At 38.4% G+C, this 24690-nt stretch overlaps 1 protein-coding gene across 6 annotated transcripts in view; it reads right to left on the bottom strand.

Annotated features, from left to right (window-relative positions):
• Positions 1-24690, bottom strand: part of CNTN6 (contactin 6) — a 140567-nt gene that overhangs the window by 115396 nt on the left and 481 nt on the right. The window lies entirely within an intron of this gene.

The raw sequence follows: 24690 nt of genomic DNA, 5'->3' as shown, positions 1-24690 counted from the left end.
GCTTTCCCTCCCACCATTTTCCACACATCTATATTATCTTTTGAATTTGGGCTTGCATACTTTTGTATTCTTCATCTGCCAGGAAATAAACTGAGTCTGTCCCAGCTAGGCTTGCATTCTTGGCACACCATGGCTCCTGATCTCTATATTGTCTCCTGAGTACCTGATTTGAAGGCATCTAACGTGGATTTTTCTCATGAATGCCAATGATATACAGCTACATTTTTCTTTTCAAACTTTTTTATCCCTGAGGCGTTTTCTGCACTCAAACTATTTTCCAGATATCCATAACAGACTGAATAGCAAATAATTGTAACTACCAGAGTAGAAGCAGAAGCCACCAGTTTTACAGTCTCCAGCAAGATTTACTTATGCTGTTGTAGTACTTACTGCTTATTTAAAATTATTGAACCATATTCTGAAGGGGGAAAATACCATGTGTTATTTAACTAAAGTTTCCAATACTGATCACTCCTATTTTTCCCTTTCCATTAAAGGACTTGGATATTCATTTGGTTTTCACTCCTGAGTGCTTACTTTTCCTAGGGAAACAGAAAATATTTTAGCTTATTTGCAATTCAAATTCTGCACATAAACCCTTCAGGGAGGGTTTAAGTCTTGTGTTTTCAAAACATTTTCCTAAATCCTAATAGCTCATTGCATTTCTGTTGACATTGGGATTTATATGGGGTGTGAAACTACAGATGTTTTTGGTTCTTAAAGCCCAACATTAGGGTGCCTTACTGGCATCTGATCAATAGTGGGCTAGACTCTGCTTCGGTGTCAGACAAGGCCTTGCTTAAGTCACCAGATGGGTTTACCAGTATTGAAATAAGCAGTTATGAAGACTACAGCTGGGTTACTAAATAATAAGGGCACTCTAGTGCTCCCATGACATCTAGGGACAAGGGCTGAGCAAGCTGCTGAACAAATGAATTTACTCATCTTCCCATGATGAAGAATCCTTCTGAGGATTCTCTGTTTCTTCTGACAGTTAAGTACAAGACACAACATGATTTCCACATCTTAAAAAGAATTTTGATTTTTAACATGGTATTACATATTATTTTCATTGACAGCAACAATGAGAGCACTTAAATTAGAAAGCTGAGCTAGAAACACTCCTATCCCATCAAGGCACTGCAGAATACATCTGTGTGTTTTATGTGCAGTTAGCACCCTGCTAGCATTGCTGTTGCAGTGCCCTGAGAAGGTGTGAGTGAGTGACACACTGTTCCCAGGAACATTATGAATATATGACTGGTTTAAAGCAATAGCACAAACATTTGTGTGGGCATTCACAACTGTAAATAACTGTGTCTCAGTAGGAAAAAGGCAATGAGAGAATTTGCTGTATTTAACCCAAACATAAAACTGAAAGATATAAACCCCAGTGTGTTCCGTTGTTGACAAATCAGCATAAAAATGTCTTTCAACAGTAAACGGCTTAAGTCATAATGAATATAACTGCTGTAACACAATCACAGCCCTTGTGCTTAACCAAGCCTTAGGAAAGCACAGTAAAGGTGCAGTTATCTCATATGAACCATGTCGTTTGGAGCTTATTTACTAGTACTTTGATATTCTTTTTTTTTTTCAATTTATACACAGTATGCAATGCCAGCAATCATTTTGAAAGGGCTTTCTCATGGGAAATGCAAAATTTTGCTTCACATACTCACATTGCTTGTGTACCAACATTGCTGGTAGTGTTGTCTTGTAACTCAGAAGATGTAGACATATTAGCTTTTTATATACATATGTGTCTTTATGTATGCGAGTTTGTGTGTATATATATATATATCTCTATATCACAAACAAAGGTATAATTGATCCAATCATCTTAAGTGGTGGGTTTTTTTGTTACGTATAAACTTATGGTGCTATTTCTACTCTTTGCAGTGGCATGTACAATAAATAAAGACAGAAATATCTCACTGTGGTGTAGTGGGATAAAACTGGTACAGAATTTGGTTTAGTTTGAAGAGCGGTGAAGTCTTTTCTATTCATTATAAACCCAGGGTGGTCTATTCATCCCTTACTGTGGGACAAATGGAACAACAATATTAAACATTAGAAAATGCTAGGGTGCCCTTGCATAGTTGATACACTGTGCTTCAGGGTATGTCTTCACACCTGCAGCTTTTCAAGAACATCACTGGACTGCACCAAGGACTGCTTTCAGTCCAGACCCATTGACTAATCCCTTTCAGGGAAATGATATAACTAAAATATACTACCAGTTCTGTTGGACATTGCCCAGAATGGTAAATGGCATTCAAGTAAACTGCTATCCCATTACCAGAACCACGGGACCTGAATTTGTTATAAATAAAATCCTAATAATTGCATTCCTTTTTATAACATTTTTCCTTGGATTCTATGGTCACTTATCATGCCTTGCTTTGCATGTAAACAGGTTATGACTCAAGACAACATATTGTTACAAAGACAATATATTAGTTTCTAGTAATTTTTGCTCTGTAGTTCTACAGTCTCTATCACATGGAGGATTATGTTTTTTGAATGTTATTTATGTGTAAGACTGTCCAAATTCAGGCTAGTATTTGCCGCTTAATTAAGTCAGGCACATCATTGCATGTGTCTGCTACAATGTTCAGTGAATTATTGTTTTTTGTTAGTCACCTCATTTCACCTTATGTAATGTAGAAAGCAATTATATCAGTTTAAGTAGTTTAGAAATATGTCATGAACATTAGTATTCATTACTGATATTCCTGGAGGCAGCAGCAAAGATCAGCATCCTTTTACACTGAGTAAGCTCCTCTTCATTTAGGTACTGAAACGTGAAATCAAGAAACATAGGGTCTTATATCCTACAATTGTGCTTTAGTTTCAGCTATATGTGTCTCAGTGCTGTGTTCTCTGTTTCTAGCAGAAATTATTGCTTCTGATTTCAGGAAAATGTGTCTCCTACATTAAATTTGTAACTGGGATAAGCATAGGTGATTATGACAGTAGATTTCTAGCCTGCAACTCTTTTCATAGACTAAAGAGAAGTGAGGTGGAAGTTGATTGAGGCAAAGTAGAGTAATTATTTATCTTATGTTGTTTGATAGAAAGAAAAACGTCAGCCACAAAAGCTTTCTTGGGCAAAATGGATAGCCTTAAACAAAGATTTGTAGCAGTGATAGTAGCATTTAGCAATGACTGCCATGTTTCCAGCTACTGAGGGAATGCAAAACTAATTTGAGCTTATAAGTTTCAGTAGGCAATGCGTACAGCGGTTCATCAAAGATTATGTGCTGTTGACCTGCCATCTTTTAGCATTTGAAGATAAACAGGTCTTGGAGGCATGCTGGAAGAATTAACCTCATATGCAATTTTCCATTTCACTTCCCTTTTTGTTTTCCAGTTTAAGTCTTTTCTTCTATAATATGTGGTATGCATGAAGAGGGAAAAAGCAAAATTTATTATGTATATTACTGAACTTGGGAATGTGTTGAGTTCTTAGCCCAGATGTGTAACCCAGTCACAGCCTAACTCCAGATGCAGTCAAGATCCAGGTATTCCCCAAGTTTTCATATCAGGGTTTCACTGAAAGGAGATCCAAGAGCTTGGGCTGACCTACTCGTGCTCCAGCCATTGTCCCATCTGAACGTGAACTTCCTCACTATGGCAGGACAAGATCAAATGCTACCTTTGTGACTATACAAAGCTTTGGTCACCTAAGCCTTTCCTTCTTATCAGGTCAGAGGTGACAGACCTCTTGCTCTTTTAGTTTCATCCCTTTTCAAGCCATTGCGCCAGCACTAGGAGTATCACTTGCTCTTAAAATGTTTATAGAAGAAAATTAGAAACAATCATAGTTATTATACATTTAAATAAGTTTGTATATGTCAAAGCAGTATACTTTAACAGAACTGTCTAAAGTAGAAATTGTCATCTAGAATCTGCTAATACAAATACTTATTTAAAGACACAGCAGAAATATGTTAACATGTGCTACAACATGGCAACATACATTCACCCATACACTAGCTTCATATAAGGGCTTGGCTTATGACTTCTATACTCCTGAGCTATTTCAGTTAGTCATCCTTGTAGGCAAGATTTTCCAGCTCTTTGTCAAGTAACTGACAGGATTACAAGGACCAAGTGCAAGAACTCTACACATCCTTCAGCTAAAAGAGTGCTGTTCTCATCACAGAGATGGTTTCCAATAAACAGAGGATTCTCTATTAATCACTGAATAGTCTGCAGTATTTAGTGGGCAAACATTGAGATAAAAATGTCTGATACAAATGCTTGAAAGGTTTGGCAGAAGTGCAGGTGTGGATCAACTTTCAATTCCATACATTATGAAATACATTTTCTGAAGACACCTAAAATTGTATAATTTACCAAACCCGACAATATCATCTGTAAACTAATTATCAAATTTCTTTTAACATGTTGCCAAATACTGAAGCTAAGTGTCTAGATGGTACCCTAATACTGAAACTGAAGAGCATACATTATTCTTCACAGATGAAAAGTTCAATATCTATTTCATATCTATGAGTAAAAGCTTAAGAACTCTAAAAAGGAGCCTTCCAAATATTATCAGTTTAATAATGATAAAAAAATTGATTCTATTCCAACTGAAGTTAGTAGCAAAATTCCCATTTCTTCAGTAAAATAAGATGAAAATTAGAATGTCATCAAAAGATACTGTGCAGGTTTCTTCAAGGATAAGGATGTTAATAAAGGGACTGCTGATAAACCTTTACCACAGTATTTTGAAGACTTCACCTCTTTCAAGATTTCATGCAGCGGTTGTTTCTGTATGAGTCTTATATCACAGGAACACTTTAATTTGTGCCACTGTAATGTCCGCTATTCAGTGTTTTCATTTTAATCTTTTGCTTGCTTCATATTCAGTATCCCAGATTTTTTTATTAAAATCCATATTAAAGTTATTGTGATATCTTTATAGTGCTGTCCTTTCAAACAAAATAATATCCTTAGTAACAAAGCTCTTTCTTCTGCATTTCTTACACATCTATATCTCCAGCTGGTGGTCATGGAAGGAATCACAGTGCACAGAGGGACTGATGCAGTCTCAGTTCACCTCACTTGCTACCTCTCACTCCAGCCAGGGTTGAACTGCTGTTTCTCAGAAGTGTAATAACAAGATTGTCCTTCTCTGCAAGAGAAACCCAACAGATGACTTTACGTGGCATCCATTCATTGAGCTAATAGCCGAGGAGATTTCCCTGCAATAGCTCACAAATCTCATTCGATCAGTATGCAACAGGAATTTAACATTTACTGAGAGAGCCCTTTTTATTGTTCTTGGCTTGTTGATGTATTATATATTTACCAGCATTGAATCTCATTTGGCGTTTACTGCTCTAACATCTGAAATTATCTCTCTTTCTCATTTTGCTATCGCTCACTGTTATTCCTCCCAATTACAGTCAGTGAGCTTCAGATGCTGGGCTTCCAAACCCAACACAGGCACCACTCATTCATCAACACCTGGCTACCAGCTTCTCCTACTTAAAAAAAATACTGTTATGGCCCATTCATTAAGAAATTAGTAATTTTCATATACTCTGTTCTGGAGGAGAAATGGAAGGAATAACATGTTCTTCAACTATACCATAGCCTGTGCTGTGAGCAGTTTTGAATGGGCATTAAACACAACACTTGAACTACATGGTGCATCAGAAGTCCCCTGTCTGTTTTCTAGACTTATTTACAGGGCAGCATGTCATCTTCGGATTCTACTTTAGAAATAAAAAAAAAAATCAGCATGTAGATTTTCTCAGCTGAACGACAGTGTACTGCAGTGAAGATCTAGGGAATGGAAAGACTTTCTAGACTATGGGGAAATGTGTCCAAGTCCTTATTTCTCTTTTATTTAAAAGATGCTAATGAATCGCTTCTAATCTTCTCTTGACTTGGGCACTCTCCTTCTCCCAGGAAGAATAAGCTTAAAGATACTCCAGTAATATAAGGGCAGGGAGTTTATCAGAGCTTTCAACAGCCTTTTCTGAAGAACTGTAGTGGGAAAAGATTTCCACACTTACTCCTTTTAGGTTTCAAATGGCATCTAAACTCACCTGAAAGTCCATGAGACCTGAGGAGATGCATTTGCAGGTCATGAGGGAACTAGTGAAGTTGCTAGGCCACTATCCGTAATATTTGAGATGTTATGACAGTCTGGTGAAGTTCCCACTGACTGGAAAAGGGGATAGATTGCTCCCATTTTAAAAAAGGAAAAAAAGCAAGACCCGAGGCACCACAGTCTGGTTGGTCTCACCTCTGTGCCTGGCAAGATCATGGAGTAGATCCTCCTGAAAACTCTGCTGAGGCACATGGAACATAAGGAAGTAATTGATGACAACCAACAAGGCTTCACTAAGGGCAAATCGTGCCTGACAAAGTTGGTGGCCTTCTATGATGGAACTAAAGAACTACGATATACTGGGGGTGGTAGATCCCAGTCTTTGGATAGGCATCCATGGGAGTTCTCAGTGGCCAATGCAGTGTGGCCTTGCCACAGAGACACCCACCAGTCCACCAGACTCTCTTCCCAAAATGAATGTACAATTGACAAAAACATCTGCGGAGTTTAGTTTTGAAGAGCTACAGAAACATTCTTTTGAACCACGGGCTTGGAGAAATGCCATCAGAAGGGGACCAGGGAGTCTGCCCAGTACTCCTGACTTGGGAATTCATGACTCGGAGTTAATATTTGTAAACAAAACAAAAAAGTGAAACCAAAGTTAATTTTAAACAAGAATCTGGAAATCTGCCAAGTTATTAATGAGTGGTCTTCAGCCTGGCAGAAAGTATTAGCAGTACCATGAATGTAGATTATTAACTTTAGATTTCCCCAGAGAGCTGTCAGGAAATATTTAGATTTTTTAATAGCCATGCATTGCTGTGCAGCAATAAATAAGAAGGCTAGGGCTAGTTCTGTGCTGACCCAGGCAGACACAAATGCTTACAGGTTAGATGAATTGAAACCAGCCATCAATGAGACTAAGTTGAATACTAAATAATACAAATAGGAACAAGACAGGACTGTAATGCCAGGGTGACTTTAAGATTAGCTGAACCATACATGGCCATTATTTTTGCCTGAGATGGAGTTTTTAATAATTTTATTTACATGCATATGTGCATGCATGTGCGTCAGAAGAGAAGGCTAAATTCAGGGCTTATTGTTTAACAAGTAAATGATTCAGCGTGAAATGATGATCTTCACCATTCCTTCCTCCTCAGTGATGCTATTTCTGTTTAGTACTATCATTTAGAATCTCTTTGATAATAAGGAAAAGAAGAAAATAATCAGCTGGTTTCTAGATGAAATTGGTCTTAATTCAACATAATCTATATATTATATGGTAGGAAATATATCAAAGCAGAATAATCAGTGCAGCAAACAGATTGTATTGATGTCTAGACGGGGTTCATGATGATCTGGAGATGGGAACAGACATACGAATTATTTATCTCTTCTGCTCAAACAATAGATCTTGACGCTAGTGGAAACTTGAAAATAAAAAAAAAAAGATAAAGTCCTTTAAACAAAAGACAAGAAGAAAAGTGCTGGAGTTTCTAACTGCTTCCTCATAGCACGTATCCTTTCTACAGAAGGTTTCTTGGTCCTTCAACAAGAGAGAGGAGCAAAGGGGTCTCAGGCTGACTCAACAATAATGAAATTAATAACCAAGGCAAAGCCAGCTCATATGAAGGTCTGTCATTAAAACATCATTTTCTATCCTACTAGTTCACTGATATTGGCTATCTTCCTATGCTATTCCCTTGTATTTATATATCCCTAATATTTTGGTGTCTTTGTACATTCAGTAGAACAGGGGAGTTTCTTGGCTTTGGTGGTTTGTCACTGCTGTTGTGAATGGAAAAAACTAAAGAGATAGCTGCAGACTATAGTGACAATGGGAGTGACATTGGATATCCAGTGACATGGCCAGTGTATCACACGAACTGTCTCACCACATGCTAGAAGACCTAAATTCTGAGTTACCTGCAAACGGCAAGAAGAGTTTAGCACCCTAAATCTAAGCCCAGAGAAATGATGATACAGGTCTTGTATTTCAGCTATGCTCATGGTTTGAATATCAAATAACAGGCTGATTTGTCCTTGTTCGTATGTTCAGTTTTGAAGAAAGTGATCTGTGCCATGCACACTGTATGTAGTCTTTGCAAAGGCTGATAGGAAAGCTATTGGCAAACAACCAGTGAGTGTTTTCCTCTTCCAGTACAAGGCAGAGAGAAAAAGAGCCCACAGCCCTGTCCTCACCTGCAGCACTCACGCATGGCCTAGTCTGAACAGCAGTGCCAGAGAGAGCTACTTGAAACAATTTTGTTTTCACATCTGTGAGACAAAGATGAGCACGTAAAGGGTGATGCCTGCCTCAGGGTTGTAATCTACACACTGGCTAAGCCAGAGAGGAGGAAGGGCAAGGGACTAGAAATTGGATGATCCTTTCCTGTCCAGGAGAGTCTGGGTCTGCTAGTCTCAAGGCTCTGAAGAGAAATGATTTATTAGTGTTTAATAAATGTAAACAGCACTGTCTTTGTTTAGAAACTTGCAACACATCAATCATGAAGCACTGTTTTTATTTTTAGAAGATGATCATGTTTCAAAGCGTAGTGCAATTTATAGACTTCTTTTTTCTATTTAAATTTGTAATTGGACAAGAAAACTTGATTATGAGCTGTGTGTTTGAATATATACAGAGAAGCACGTGTTATAGCAATCTAAATATATGCATGAGGCTAGAGGTTCCTTTTATTTCAGAGAATCATTCTTACATTTTGAACAAGTCTGTTTTCCTTTTTCCTACAATTAAAGGTATCTTTGTTTTTGCTAAGAATTCCATAGATCCATCAAAGTTACTTCAAAGTCACTTCAAAGTCAGTTCACATAACGTGTATCAATTGTATCATGTTGCTTGAAAATGGTGATGTAGTTCTAGGCCTAAGATTAATTGATTTTTTTTCTGCTTATTAATGATTTTCTTCAGCTATTCATCCTATTTCCTAGAAGCCATGTATGAGCTGTTTGCTCACTCAGAAAGCAGACCTTATCAAGTGTCACCAAGCAAGTAAAAGAGAGATTGAGAGAAACATTAATAAATTTTATTACATTAATTGCTACTGGACTCCTGTTTTGCACATTGCAGGTGATTTGTTAGAAATTGATTCTATTTCTTGATAATTATACTGCACTCCAAATGAGTCATGCATGCAAGCATCAATACATTTGCATCTGCTGGATATGCAGCAAACAATTTATACAGATTCAGAATGTGTTAGAAAAGAAAAATGGTAGCTTGAATAGTAATCACTATTTATGAATGTTTTCTCTTCCTGGATACACTAACGAGATTTGAATGTGAACTTACTATTCTGGAGGTGTTCTCGGTTTTTGACAGGTAAACAGGGTTGGATACTCCAGTGGAGAAAGTAGGAATAGCTTTGAGCTTTATGGAGAAATGTTAATTCGCCGCAGCTAGGAATCACGAATAGAGATACTTGCGAAAATGAAACTCTAAATTTATCTGTTGTAAGATAAGAATAATGATTTCTCTTGGGATTTCCTTATAAGAAGGCAGATATTTAGGATGCACTTATTTATGTATGCACTTATTTAAAATATATCTATTCTAAAATTCTAAAACGCGAAGGTCCATGAAAACTATTTTCATCAAACCTGGCCATGACTGGATATAAATATTTAGCAAGAGATTTTTACTAGTACTGCATTTTTTTTCTAGAGCCAAGACTTTTCATTTCTGCTTTGTTTTCTCCTCTATTAGACTGTGCATTGAAAGCTAATAGGACTTTAACCTGTTTTCTTGTAACATCAATGCTCTGAGAAGCCTCTTTTATACTCTGTTATTCAGCATTTTCATTTAGACTCTCTTTATGCACCAAAATATGTTGTTGGAATCACGGAGAGTAATCAAGAGGAAATTGCACAATGCCAAATGATCTGTTATAATACAAAAAAGAAATAGTAGTGAATTAAACACACTGCTATCTTACTCAAGGCCATTTTGAGGAGCACTTATTTTGCGAAGCACTTATGCAAATAATTCGGCTGATTAAGTACCCCCAAATCTAACTAGGTGCTGGGGAACTATGCACATCCCTCAACAAAATACGGTCTTGAGCATCTAAGGAAACTGCACAGGACTTACAGATTAATTAAAGAAATTACCATAATGAAAAGTGCTAAAGTTTTGAATATTACCATTTTATCAGTTAATGGTAGATGGTGAATACCCACCTGCCAGATTAGCTGTTATTCATTCCCTTTTCATTTTCCTGTTCTATATTTTCTATTTCCCCTGTTCTGTTTATTCTATTCTACATTTCTGTGTACTTAAACAATTGCTGCATTCTTAATCCATACATGGTTGTATTTTTGTAGTGATAGAATAAGTGAGATGTTCAAGGATAAATTTTCTCCAAGATTTATGTGGCTGATCTCAGGTTCTCAGTTTGCTTTCAGTGCAGGGGTATTGCTGCTGATGTGATTCCTGAGACCGAGGTAATAGCACTGGGATTGTGCATGTTTGTTACTCAGAAGGATTACAGTCATGGAAGGAGTGTGGAGTACTGCAGTCAAAATCCTCCATGAAGGTCTAAGACTTGACTTTTTTTTTTAAGTGCTAAAGAACAGAGTAAAAATTCAGTTTATTATTAATTAATTCATAAGGATCTAAGGAAACAGTTTCTCATGTTTAACTGCTCTACTGCTCTTAGGTGACTGCATGATCCCTCTGTCTTTGTCTTGGTTCAATTTCAGGATCATAGATTGCAGGGCCATTGCTTAGCTCTTCTTACAGCTCCTCTTCACTGCTGCTAATAATTGTAGCCAGAGGACATCAAGAGGAACATAAGGACTTGTTTAAGGAAAATGCTGAATTTAGAGGGACTTTATACTGTAAACTCTCTGCTTCAGGGTCTGTCTAATGCCAATTTTGTAGAACAGTTGGTCCTTGGCAGTAAAGTTATGAATTAGGATATTTTCAGGTGCTCCTGTGTATTCTTTGCTGTAGTTGTTGGATCACTCTCATATTAAACACAAAGCATGTGCTTAGGTGTTTAGCTACACTGGGGCTTTCATTTGAAAAAGTAGTTTCATTAGTAAATCTGAGCAGTCAAACCCCCATGTTTATACCCCCTCTTTCACATCTGGTGAGTGTTTCCTTGGGACAGGCATTTAAAACATACAAACAACAAAGTTTTCTTTTGAAGTCTTTCTGTATCTTTTTTCCTAAGGTTGAGGAGACTGTGCTGATTATGGCACATTTAAGATAGGTTCTCACCAGTTCAATTGGCTTGCCAACATCGATACCAGTAAGGTCCAACCCTTGAAGCTAGTTGTATGTTTCGTATTCGGAGCTATGGATGAATGTATAGAACAGTGTACTATAAGTGAGCCAGAAGAACCCAAATATGATGCTTCTCTAGGACTATAAAACCCATCCCAATGATGGCAGAAAAATTTTTGTATGTAATTTTCAGTTTTGTATACTTACAAAGCTCTCTATCAATAAGTTTCTGTAGTTTTCCTTGGAATTGCATTTGTAAATCCTCAAAACAGAATTCAGTTTCTAAATAGGCTTAAATGTCCTTCCTGATTTGAAAAAGAGACATTGAGGAGGATCTTGAAGTCAAATGTCTGCAGCTTTGTATGCCAATTGTACTTTCACCACAGTAATGCTCTTAGTAATGTAGATTGTTTCCTGGGATACTGCAGTTCTTCCCCAGCTTCATGCTATCTGCATGTTTGATTGCACTCATAAATTGCATGTAGGCACTAATAACTTCTGCTGATGTTACATTGCATGTCACTCTGATCATTGACTCAGCCTCTCTCGCAGTCCAGGATTTTCTCTAACAGCACATGTTATAGGTTCAGCAAGAGTTTAGGAGGTAGAACAGAGGTGATTAGAAGAAGATGATGGACCTGCATTTCATTCTTGAAAACATACATTTACCAGTGATGATCTCAATAATGGACTATTCCTTTTTCTTGACATTTAAAACAATGTTGTTGTTATTACATAGTCACAAAAATTAATTTTTTTTATTGCTTCTAGGCCAAGAGCAACAAACATAGAGATTACATTCCTCTCTTGGTCTGCTCCTCTTAGAAAAATATCTCATCTCTTAGAGGAAATAACAAGTATTAGGTCTGAAGGGTTCTACTACTTCTTTAATAAGCAAATCAGTCCTCATCAATGTGCAAGATCATCAATACGTATTTCAATTTCTGTACACACCAGAATATATCAACCACAATTACATTAAGTGGAGGGTAAATCACACAGTAATTAACATAGCTCATAAGCAGCATACAAGGTCAGATTCAGTCTTACGAATGCTGAGGAAATATATCTCACTGACTTCAGGAAGATTGGATCAACTTTCTAAAGATTTGGATCTTCACTTATGATCTAATCAGATGTTGCAGTAAATTAGCTTATACTCTGTTTGTATCTGTAGGTCATTGCACTTATACTTCAAGCAGGACCTACTGAGTAAAAGCTTCTTTTATACCTCTGTGTCTCACTATTAAAAACCAAAGATTTATTCCTTTTTTGTTTTTTTGAGACTACACCAGCAAAAATGTTATGTACAGGCCAATGTATATTGCAAAGAGAAATGTTGTATTAGAAAAAGAACATCTCAGTAGTAAGCACAGTGCATTACTCTCTGTTTCACAAGTATGGTAGCTACCATTCTTTCTGAAAAATTTTCCACGCCTCTTGATCCAAATCACAAAAGCCATGATGATCTGTATTTGATTACCCCTCAGGCTGCTGTTCAGATGTGTTGTCATAACAAAGGCTTCCTTCCCTTCCTTATATTAATTATATCCAGCAGAAAGATACTACCAGGAAATAAACATAAAGTATGCAACTGTCCTATAACATCTCTTCTGCTCTCAGAACCTGTGATATGTGATTCCAGGGTGAAGAAGTCCCTTTCACAAGCTTTATAGCCTCATAAGTTTTCTTCAGTTATTGCTCATAGCATCTGATGTTATCCAGTGTAAAATCCATGTGGCCAACCAGTGAAGCTCCAAGCAAAACACTATGCTGATATAAATAAAAGTTGTCCCATGAAGAAAATTTCAGATAGTTTGTTTCTGTTTATTTTGGTCTCATTAGGCTGCCAGTACATGATAAATGATTTAGGTTAAGGATAATTTAGTTTATGGCACCATAGGTGTGAAAGGTTATTCCTTCTTATACACTTCTCACATAAAATCTACCTTAAAAAAAGTAAAGTCTTTATGTCTCAATAAACAGAAGCCACATAGATATTGTGTAACAAATTACAGATTGGATAACAATCTATAAAATTTTAGTGGCTTATGAGGTTTGCATTGATTTGAATTTTACCCAACAGCAAAGCATTATTGTTTCTCCAAAATACTGAAATAAAAGGAAAGCATAAATCTCTATTACAGTGGTTTTTTTTTAAAAAGTGTAGCCATCAGAAATGTCCTGAACAATGCAATCAAGTTCCTGGAAATAGCCTAGAGTTCACCTTGTCTCTTCTCTGCACGTGATTGAGAAAACCTTGCAGATCAGCTCCAGCAAGATTAGCACTGAGGTTCACCCCAAAGCCAAGAAACAGCTTCTGACACCGGGCTGTAATTGAAAGACAATTCTGTAAAGCTCCTCTGTTGCCACATCCCTGCTGAGAGATATTAGTGGTTTAGTGTTTCTATCAATGATAGCACTGCCTGGAACTGTGGGTGAAAAATCAAGAGTTTGCACTGTTCATTTTGCACAATCATCTGCTTTCTGAATTGCAGAGTTTGCAGAGATTTGTGGGAGAGAATGTCAATGCAAATAATGGAGAGGCTGCAAAGCTATCTTCACTTGACCATTTTCACTTCAGAATCCACAGGGAGATATCAAAGAGACAACACTTTAAACCAAGTAACTTTCAGTGCTTCGTGAGAACCAAAAATGAACAAAAAGGCTACAGTTTTTACCTCATGGACATGTAGAAACACAGACATTTTTCTTACGGGTGCAGACTGTATTTCACCAAAGCCAATATAATAATTCCAGTGGTGGCCAACAACTGATATTCTAAACTTGGACAGTAATCAGACATACATGTGCAATTGCAAAGTAAAAGCTACAGACAAAAAAATGCAAGGTATATCATTGAAACACCAGAAATAAAACTGGCAGTGTTGCTGAAATCTTACCTGGAGATGTTTCCTGCTTTTGTATGAAACCCAATGTTACTGAAATTTTATCAATTTTTCAGAAGCTATACTAATTTTACGATGTATCTTTCAAAAAGATCTTTCAAAGTCTGGCCTTTTTCCATGCTTTCCCTGATCTAGAGATATTTACAAGACTAGGTAGTGGTATTACAGGTTTTTTCATTTTGTTTTTTCTTTTTCTAATTGGGAGAATATGAGTAAAAGACTATATGGCAGGAGGGCTTTCTCCAGAGAAAGGCTATTGATTGGATTAATAGTAATGCTTAATATTTGGCTCAATTTTTGTGTGTGTATATATATCAAAGTAGGACTTTATACATATGAAGTAGAAGGACTGCAGATGTATATATTCTTTACAGAGATATGCAATAAAAACTACCAATCCTTAAAGCAGCAGGGTGAGGCATAAACAAGAGTGTTGTTACTGGTATTAATTAGTATTACTCTATCCAGAAATGGGCAATAGCGGCTGTGCATTTGGTCTGGTGTTATTTTACACATCTCTTGGCAGATGAAGCTAAGGTGCTAGTATTTCACAAGCTATATTGCAGTGATTTACATTGCATTGTAGAATGTAACCTATCAACAGCAAACACCTTCACTGCAATCACATTCATTGTATTTGATCCTGTCTTTGGACTGTGCTTTGCCCAGAGTTGATCACCGGGCCACAGCCTGTGCAATTACCCACTTCAATAATCAGTGTTTGATTCTGATGAATTACAGCATGGGCTGCTGTATTGTTCAGAATAAATGAGATGGCATAAATTATATGACAGCTAATAATGTATTTGTAATAGTGTATACGGCCATTAAGTTTAATGCAAAAAAGCAGCCACTAAAATATGTATAAAAATAATCAGAAATAAAGTTTAAAATGTATTTATTGTTGTTGACCAGGCATGAGAGACTGAAAAAATACCTTCATTCATAAGTGAGGATTTCTGGCAGGACACAGTATGTGGCTCACAGATCACTTGTAGTCTGGCACATTCACGTTTCTGGGTCATTTGAAGTGAGTGAGGTGGCTGTTTTTCCCAAGATGGTGTAAATTTTGGCTACTACCTTGGCTTCTATGCCAAACAATGCTAACACTGCCCATGCTGGCAACGGACAGTCAACAAAAAGTTGCAAGAGATGGCCTCAGGATGGTCTCATATGATGCTGCTCCCCTCATCAGCCCGCAGAAATTTAAGTTAAACTCCTGCTGTTCTCTAAACACCTTTTATAACTGTGTCCTTAACACCTCATCCCACATTCAGTTGAAATACAAGCTTTAACCACTCAGTTAGGAAAGAAATCCCATACAGTGCATTTGAGAGGGTCTAGAAGAAAACTTGTCTCTTCTTGCAGTAAAAACAAGCCATATAGTTCCAGTACATGCAGAGGAGTTTTTACCAAATTTTCTATTTTCAACCTCTTAATTTATCCAATATGGATTTGATATATAAGCTCACAGCAAGAAAATTAATAAGGATCTCCCCTGGTTTTGTTTCAGTGGCACTTGTACTTGCATTTCCTTACTACTTTTAACTCAATCAATGGTCATAGTCATCACCCAGGCATTCACGGTATATATCACTGTCTCATGTTTGATTTTGCTCCACCAACAAACAAAAAAGTTTCAAATATTTTATGATATAACCTTCTGCAGGACAGTCTAGAAAATCACCAGTGACTGATATACTTGTGATTCAGCTTTAGAGATATCTCATGATCAATTTCTAACTTGTTTCTTTTTTCCTTTCAAAATACTTCTTTTGCATCTGTGGGTTTGAAGGAGCAGTTTGTATGACTTACACTTCACTGCACTTAGCAGGGACCTCTGGTTAGTCAGGGCTTGGGCTTTATTTTGGGGTATTGCTGCTGATTCCTCTGGCTGCTTGAATGACCCAGTCAGCATTATCAAACAAAACGGTTTCCTGCTAATTCCTTTCAGGGCTTAGATGGATCTTGAATCAATCTTGCTGAGAAAATCAGCCAGACAAAGAAGTGAAATCGTGACTTGGTTAGTCATTTATATTTTACCTGAACCAGTGAGTGAAGTACTCTTTGTCAGTTCTTACACTTCATACATAACTTTTATTCTACCATTTTTTTGACTGATTTGGGGTATCTCTCACCTATGTCTTCCAAATCAATCCTCTGAATCCCTAACCCGAAGTTTAATATCATCCATTATTCAACACCTCAAATAAGACTGACTTTAAAACTAGTAATCTCTCAGTAAATCTGTGCAATTAATGTAGAAATACCTCAAGTACAGAATAATTCCAAACAGCACTCCCCATAGCCTCTCTCAGAGCATCCTAAAATACCAATAACCTCCCCTGAAGCCTCTAGTCATCAAATGTTCTTTAAGATATGGTGGTAGATCCTGGCTCACCTAGCAAACATTTTGCATTAAAATGTAAAATATTTTTCTTGCAAATTTAACAGTGAACTTTACATCAGCTCACAGCATACTCATTTTATGACAGATTTGAGTGGTAAAAAGGTACCCCCAATGCTGCTTATTGCACTGATGAGCTACTTCATTTTGTTCTATCATTTTTATCACTCTTTAATGTCACATAAATTATCCAGTGTTTTCTGTAGGTGCTCCTGCCCCAGAACCCCCAGCCTGACCCAGCAGGAGGGGTGATGCGGAGCACCCACCGTGGTGGCCCCAGCACCAACCACAGGCCCCACCGATATCTCATTAGTCACTGCTATGGAAGAGGGCTATAACATGCTGGAGTTTTTATTTTTCTTGAGGTATTACACTACAGCCTGTCTTTGGACAAAGCTTTTGCTTTGTATGTCTTAACAGTCTTCATAGCTGCAGTAATACATGTTTTATTTGAAACCATTGCATTTACTACAATTTAAAGAGCCCATTATTGTTTAGCTGCATTCACAGCTGTTCTTCCTTCCCTTCTCCCTCCTTCCAACTGCTTTCCCAATGTCTTCCTAGAGTTATCCAGTATATGCTAGGCACACTTAATCCCACTTGCACTAGATGTAGCACCGTTATGTTTCTTCCCCCAAGCTCAGTGTCCTCAGAGGAGTATTTAGGTTAAGAGCAGTTTATTCTTGGCTGGAACTGCAGCAATTGTGCACAGGTTGATAAGCCAGGATTCTCCTTTGCTTCAGGCAGCTATTGAAAGCCAACATGATGTCTCAGATAGAGACAAAAACAGAGAGGTGCAGTAGCGGGGGATGAAGCCTCCCTGCTGCTGTGGCAAGGACAATCCCTGCAGCACAACCTGGTGTTTGGGGCAAGGCACCAGCACAGGGGGTGACTGATCCTGTTAACAGACAGAAACACATACAGAAAAGTGGCCAAACAGTGCAATAAACTTATAGCCCTCTGCTCAGCTGCCCACCAGCAAACATGGAAAGGCTTAGGTGACAGCTGAGGCTGCAAGGAAAGCAAGGGTATGCTGAGGATATGCTATGAACTCAGTCACAGGTCTGTTACCTGCTTTTCAGGCAGCCACACCTGAGCGAGGTGCATTTCTCACCATACCTCTGTTTCTCACCATACCATACCTCCTGCCTGGGACAGGGGTGTTTCATGGGGTATGTAACAGCCTGACCTTATCCTGGTCAGAGCTGCCTGGTACCTTTGCAAAGAAATGAATGAATAGCTGTTCCTATTTTAGCTGTGTAGGAAATGAAGATTTTCCTTCTAAGTAGAAGAGGATCTCTCTGAAAAGCCTTTCCACTGCGGTCTGCCCTCACCAAATAGCTGGCTGGGCATTACACAGTTATATAGTTAGTAAATATTATTGCTTATGATGGTTCTTTGGGTAGGAAATGTGAACCAGGACTGAAAATACCGTTCTAAATCATATATACAGTGGAACAGAGGGACCAGAGGGAGTTTAGGGCAGTGAAATTAGACCTGCAGCTCCAGTGGCTTTGAAGTGAGCAATATTGGAAAGGAGAGGGTTAAAAACATATATGGCTTTTAGCTTTGTATGATAGCTCCAGAAGGGATTGGGTCACCTCTGTGAAGAGGCTTCAGCAATATGTCATAACTAATGATGTCAGTGCTGAGAAAGGTAGCAGTTCAAGTGAGTATAATAGGGGTAAAACCTCTAACCTGCTGTGCAGCCTAAGTGCTCTTGTTAAACCAGCAGACAAAACAATTTCTGGGAGAGAAATTTTCTCAGCATCTAGATCTGCCAGCAATTGCAGAGCTTCCCTGCTATTATCAACTTAAGAAAAACAAAACCATTTTGGACTAAGTACCTGAATTAAGGAAATTAGCAGATGTCATCAGTTTGAGGAGAGCTTAAATGCTGCAGAACCAGAGACCAGCTACAATTCGATATGCAAAACAGCACAGTATACAGCAGTCACCATCTAGGGCTTATCCAACTCTAAAACGAGCATCACAAATAGTTGTTCTAATAGTGCCTGTTATCAGACATACCAGAGAAGTGCTGGAATACACGGCTCTCTAAAGACTGAACCTGCTTTCTCTGCAGAAAACCCACAGTACAACTAAGATGTTTCTTTACTTGGCTCAAGGACAGACTCCTTGGAAGTTATAAAACAAGGGGAAGGGCAGGGATGGAGCATAGGTCACTGCAGCCAAGCCTGGATTCAGTTTAGCAAGACCAAGAGTTTTCATCTGAGGGATGGACAACTGAGTCCATGCAGGATGCTGGATCGCCCAAGTGGGAAAGTTATCTAATTTAGGTGATAAAAATCTACATTTTATCTGGATTCCCTTACAAATGGAAGAACCGCAATTTATAGTGAGGTTTGCTCTGGTCCCACTGTTTTAGTAATTTCATGGTAGGATTATCAGAATCTGCTTCAGGAGATGAAGTTGCAGTAACTTCAGTGCTTTCAATTCCCATTTCTCTCACCAAAGGTACCACATGTTTGCTGTGTACACCAGACTCAGCATATACACTGCTCGACAGTCTGAGAGAAATGGATTTGAATTGGTAAAGTACGTGGTGCACCAGGGCTTCAGAAAGAGTGGCAAATATTTTGTGGTTCATCCAGACCTATTTTTGGTGGAGTGACTTCCCAATGGACAAGGCAGTGGGACAGGATGAAGCCTAAAATGCACAAAAGATGTGTTTAAAGGGGAAATAAGCACTAAATATCTGAAAATTAATTCATTTGACAGTAAGAAACTCAGTGCTTCAGCCCAAACAGCTTCTCTAATTATTCCCAATGTTAATTACAAGGATGTGAATAAAAACAAGGTGCTGGTGAAAGGTAGGTGTCTTCTCACACCTGCAGACAACCCAGCCTAGCACGTCCTTTGCCCAGAATAGAGAACGTTTTCCTCATTAGCAGAATTTTTAAAAATCTCCCTCTCCCCAGGTCTATTAGCAGTGGAGTTTGAGCACTGTGAAGATGAACATGCACAGTTCATAGTGCAGTGTGATAGCAACAGCGCTCACACTCAGTACTCAGCAAGATGCTATTTCATCAAAGCGTGACCTCTTTTAGAAGTACACCAGCTCTGACAAAATTTTCTGTGGGAAGATTTCTCAAATATATGGAAAAACTGCTGGAGCGAGTTTCCAGAATAGCCCAGAGTTTAGGCACAAGGACATGAGAAGCATGTACATTTCTGCTGTACGTAAATTGTGGTGTCCTGTACCCCTGGAGAGTGCCCTGATCCCAGACTGCTGGCTGCTGTGGGCAGACCTATGCCATGCTTTGATCATTTTGACCCTGGAAAAACCCTCATGAGAAAGGTTCAGCAAGAACAGCAGTTGGTAATTACCTGATCCAGAGTAGCAAATTAACCACTGATCACTACTTTTTGTGCATCAAAATATTGCAGACATGAGATGATAGCCCTAACTCCCAGACCACCAGCTTCTCTGAGACAGGCTACTTCACCCCCTTCCACACTGGAATAAGAATGAATAAAATTACACTACTTTTGACAGCTCAGGATCTTGTTCTCCACCCACCCTTCCCACACAGCATGAATTTAATAAGAGATTAATTGAAATCCTTGTAAATTGGTTACAGCCACAGAAGCGTTTAATTCTTTACCAAATATGAAACACTTATATACTTTTTCCGAGGAATCTTATGTATGAAACTGATCCTACTGGTATGGATGTCCTGAAGAAAAGTCAGTTTAGAAAAATTATGTAGCAACATTTTTAGTTGTTTGAGATGTCTCTGGTGGGAGCTGTGATCAGAGCCCAGAGAGGGTTATTGTGTACCTGGGCAGCTGGGTCACTTGTGTTTGTATATGGCTAATAGAAGCAGTAACCTGGAAACCAATTATTAGTTCCCATATTACTATGTTATGTGAAGAGCAAGGACGTAACACTGTTTCTCTCATCTTTCTTCTGTTTTCTATCTCTTTTACCAAGCGCATTAGAGCAGATGTTGTCAAGAATTTTAATAAAACAAACTGCCTTCCTGACCATCTTTATCCATTTCTTCTTGACTTTATAGGCTAGAAATATATTAGAGGGCCTAAGTGAGGCAAATTACTCTTCTCCCCCACTCCCTCCTCCCCATCCATCTCAGTCAATTTCCTGAGCACTGCATGCTGTGGAGTTTTTCCTCTTGCAGGAAACCAAAACACAAAGACCTCCCCCAATAAAGACCCACAGAATATATATGTATACTTGGATACATAGTCACACTGCATGGATAGTGTGGATAGTCGAACTGCCAGTCAATCCCCATCCCTGCCTCCCGCACTGAGCTCCAAAAGGGCCTGAGAGAAGGGCAGAGCTCATCCTCAGACCCCAAAAGAGCACAGTAAGCAAGGCGGTCCAGCTAAGGAACATCCGTAGTGTGGATAGAGCCACATTCCTGAGCCACAGGAGCCACAATGTCCTGAAAACTGGTTGACCAAATCACAGCATCATCCAGGGAAATAATACAGGATGCACCAGGAAATATGCCAATAATATGTAACCTGATTAAATGTTGCACAGCTGCTGCTAGCAATACAGAAGAATCATCATCTGCCTCTTTCCCTCAAACAGAGCATGGAGACTGCTGTACTCACAAAAAATCCAATCTTGTATAAGTAGGAGAACTTTTCCTTTCTGTACATGCCAGTGATACATTGTTTTGTCCTTTTCCCTCTTTGGGTGACTTAAGGCAGGTCCTCTCCCACTACCTTTTGGATCTTGCACACATCCATCTGGCTTTAGAGGTGTTCTGAGTGAAGGCCTTTGCATCTTGGCATGCAAAAAAGGCTGTGGAGCAACTCATGCTGGAAGCTGGCTACTCAATAGGGAGAACTCAAATGAGATGTCTCTGATGTTTCTCCTACTGTGCCCTTCTCACACTTTCTGAAGCTGATTGAATCATCTGGGAACACCAAGAAGATTTCAGTAACGAGTTGCTCTAGAAAACTTGTGTTGGCTAGTATCAGTATACAGAGACAATAGTAACTACAGGCAAGAATTTGGTACAGGGGCTCTCACTTCAAGCTGCAGCGAAGGTAATTTGCCTGACCTAAGTCAGCAATGATGCTACAGGGCTAATGAGACCATAGTAAAACATTTTCTAGTGAAAAAAAAAGCATCAAATAAAAGCAGTTTTGTAAGGCAATTTATTAAAATTGAGCGAATTGTTGAATCTTTAATCATCTCTTCAAATATGATAGGACAATTAATTTTACACTCCCTAAATAAATGGATGGAAACACCTTTTGTCCTCAAGAGTAAAAGTGGAAGGAACTGCTGATCAGCTGCACCTGATGCACCAGGCAGGTTAATGGCTGGAGGTGGTGAAGGTACTGCAGCTGGGCTAGGAACCAGCAGGAGCTTCTCCGGGGAAAGGAGATGGAGCTGTGAGCAGAAAGGTATGGCAAGGCTTAGGCTTTTCCTCTCTACCTTGGTCTGGAGATCCTAAAATCTCTGAAACTGATGTGTGTGAGTCCTCATGCTTGTTTTCATGGAAAAAAACTCTTGCTAAAGCTTTACTCTGTGCTGACCTGGTCTGTTCAGCAGCCTCCTAGCATTAAGACAGGGTCTTGTGTATCTCTTTGTGCTTTGTTTCACACTAGTTGAATGTGATTGTTTTCTCAGCAAGATGGAGAACTGTAAGTACAATGTCCTGATCTGTTTTGCTAGGGGTTATTTTTATTTTCCATAATTAAGCTACTCAAAGGAACTTGGTTCTCTTTTTAATGATGTGGTGTTTTTCTTGCATTTTCTCTACCTGTTGAAAGACTTTGTGTAAATAAGAGAAACTGGCAGAAGTCTGCTGGATCATGGATGGGTATAAGGTTACCTAATCATCTAACTACTTGTATGGTACTACAGAATAGGATTTTAGTGCCCCAGAGGTTATAACTGCCAGTGCAGGTGGTTGTAAAACTGTGTCTGAAGTTCACTGTGTCTTCACTTCTCAAAAAGATTTCCTCTTACCTAGGTTATAAATTTGCCCATGTACATAGTTCTAATCAACTCTCAGTGCAGCCTTTGATAAGAAGGAATAAAGGAATTTTTGAGCCAGAGTTTCTGGTGTTGATCCTCTACAGGAGCATTCCCTGTAACTCTGCTCCTCTGCAGTAGGTCAGAAGGGCTTGGATGCACCTAGGGTAAGAGAGTGGGGAAGCAGGGCAGAATCAATATATTTTCTGTGTCTCAGTCTCTGTGAGCAAGCCCTGCACCAAGAAGCTGAACAGCATCTAGCTGACCTGTGGGCAGGGGTTAGCAGAAGGCAATCTGTGGCAATCCTCTGGAATAAACTCAGTTGTGATTTTAAACAAAAGGAATACTGTCTTCTAGTAACATGCAGGTAATGCAATTTCTGGGAGAAAATAAAAATTCAAATCCCATTTTGAAGAGCTGATATATTTTCATATATTCATAAGACAGAGACAAACATGCTCCTAATGAAAACTTTCTGTTCAAATACAAATAGTGCTTTATGCCTATATAATGCAAACATACAACTTTGTGTTTCAAGTCCCCTTGGGGATGCTGACACCTTGTTCTGTGATGGAAATATTTGCTTCAACTTCAAGAAATTAATTTTAGGGTAGATTATTATGCACCACAAAGCATTTTAATACCGATCATAAAGTCAGAAGAAAAGGAAGAGAGACATGTCTCCTACTTGATTAAAGCACTTAAGTTGTAATATATTATCTATAATTTTGTCCTCAGCATGGAAGGTAACATTTCTAATATATGGCGATCAGTACCTCACCAGCATTTGAAAACTATAGCTGCATATATTAGCACGCTTTATTTTCCTTTTTACACAATAAAATGTGATATATGGTAGTTGCTAACTTCATATAGGTACTGATTTGGGACTTTTTAGTGTCATAAAACCTCTGAAGCAGAGACTCCTGGAATGTGAAACACTGACATGGTGCCTCTGGAGCACCAAAGCAAAAGCTGGCTGATGAAGATAGGTTATTTGTGGTGATATGGTGCCTGGAATTATAAATACTGCAGGGGTTAGATGCACACACGCAAAGTTGCCTTGAACTAACAGAACTTTGCAAACACTGGATGTTGAAGAAGTAGTCTGATAATTCCCCTCTCTTTGAGGGGCGGAAATAGGAGGAGAGGAGGTGCAAATGCTACTTCAGAGAAGTAAAGGGTCTGATTTTGACTTGTAATATTGATCTGAAAACAGCTACAGTGTTAACAAAAGGAGAAGTAACTGTTATTTATATAGATGCAGAATATTTGCATCGTGTTTAATCATTCAGATACATAAGTACTGCAGGAAATTGCTAGCATTGAGCCTGATCGTGCAAAAGTTGTTGGAGGAAGCCTTTTACACATGCAACAATTGTATGAATTAAATTTTTCACCCAAAAAGCCCTATGGGAATATATGATTTAACTAAGGTGCTAGTCAAGAAGTTGCCTGCTTCTGGAACCTCAGACTTCCAAAACTTTATTTGTAAAGTATCACATTTCTTTTAAAGCTGTATTATACAGTGTAAATAAATGGCAACATCAAAACTAAAACTCTTGCAAATCTCTGGATCTAAAATCAAAGTTCACTATAGGTTGTGATCTTTATTTTTTTTTTCAAATTATCAAAATTAGCTATGGGAAAAACTTCTTTCTTAGGACTACATAAATTTTTCTGAAGATTTATGTTTATTGCTTTTATACTGTCAGCTGGTAGAAATTAGATTAGGCTGTCATTATCCACGTCATCTTTAAGTATGCTGTAGAAAGTCATATGAAAGTACCAAAATTAGCACTGTCATCCTCTGTTGTTTGTTTTACTGCAGCACAGAGCCGTGATATACTCAAATAATATACCTGTGGTGTCTGTTACTAGCAATCTCCTGTTCTGTTTGACTTGGACCTCACATGCATACAAATTCATTATATATATTTTTCTCTTGCAAGAATACATATATTTAGAGCATCAGTCATTTACAGAGACACAGCATATACAAAGCATTGAATTTTCTTCATTGTCTACCCCCTGCGCTAATGAAAATTACTGAGGAAGGAG

Source organism: Phaenicophaeus curvirostris, chromosome 11 (assembly GCF_032191515.1).
Source record: "Phaenicophaeus curvirostris isolate KB17595 chromosome 11, BPBGC_Pcur_1.0, whole genome shotgun sequence".
Classification (NCBI taxonomy): domain Eukaryota; kingdom Metazoa; phylum Chordata; class Aves; order Cuculiformes; family Cuculidae; genus Phaenicophaeus; species Phaenicophaeus curvirostris.
The sequence above is the reverse complement of the archived record's forward strand: the minus strand, read 5'-3'. Positions and strand labels throughout refer to the sequence as shown.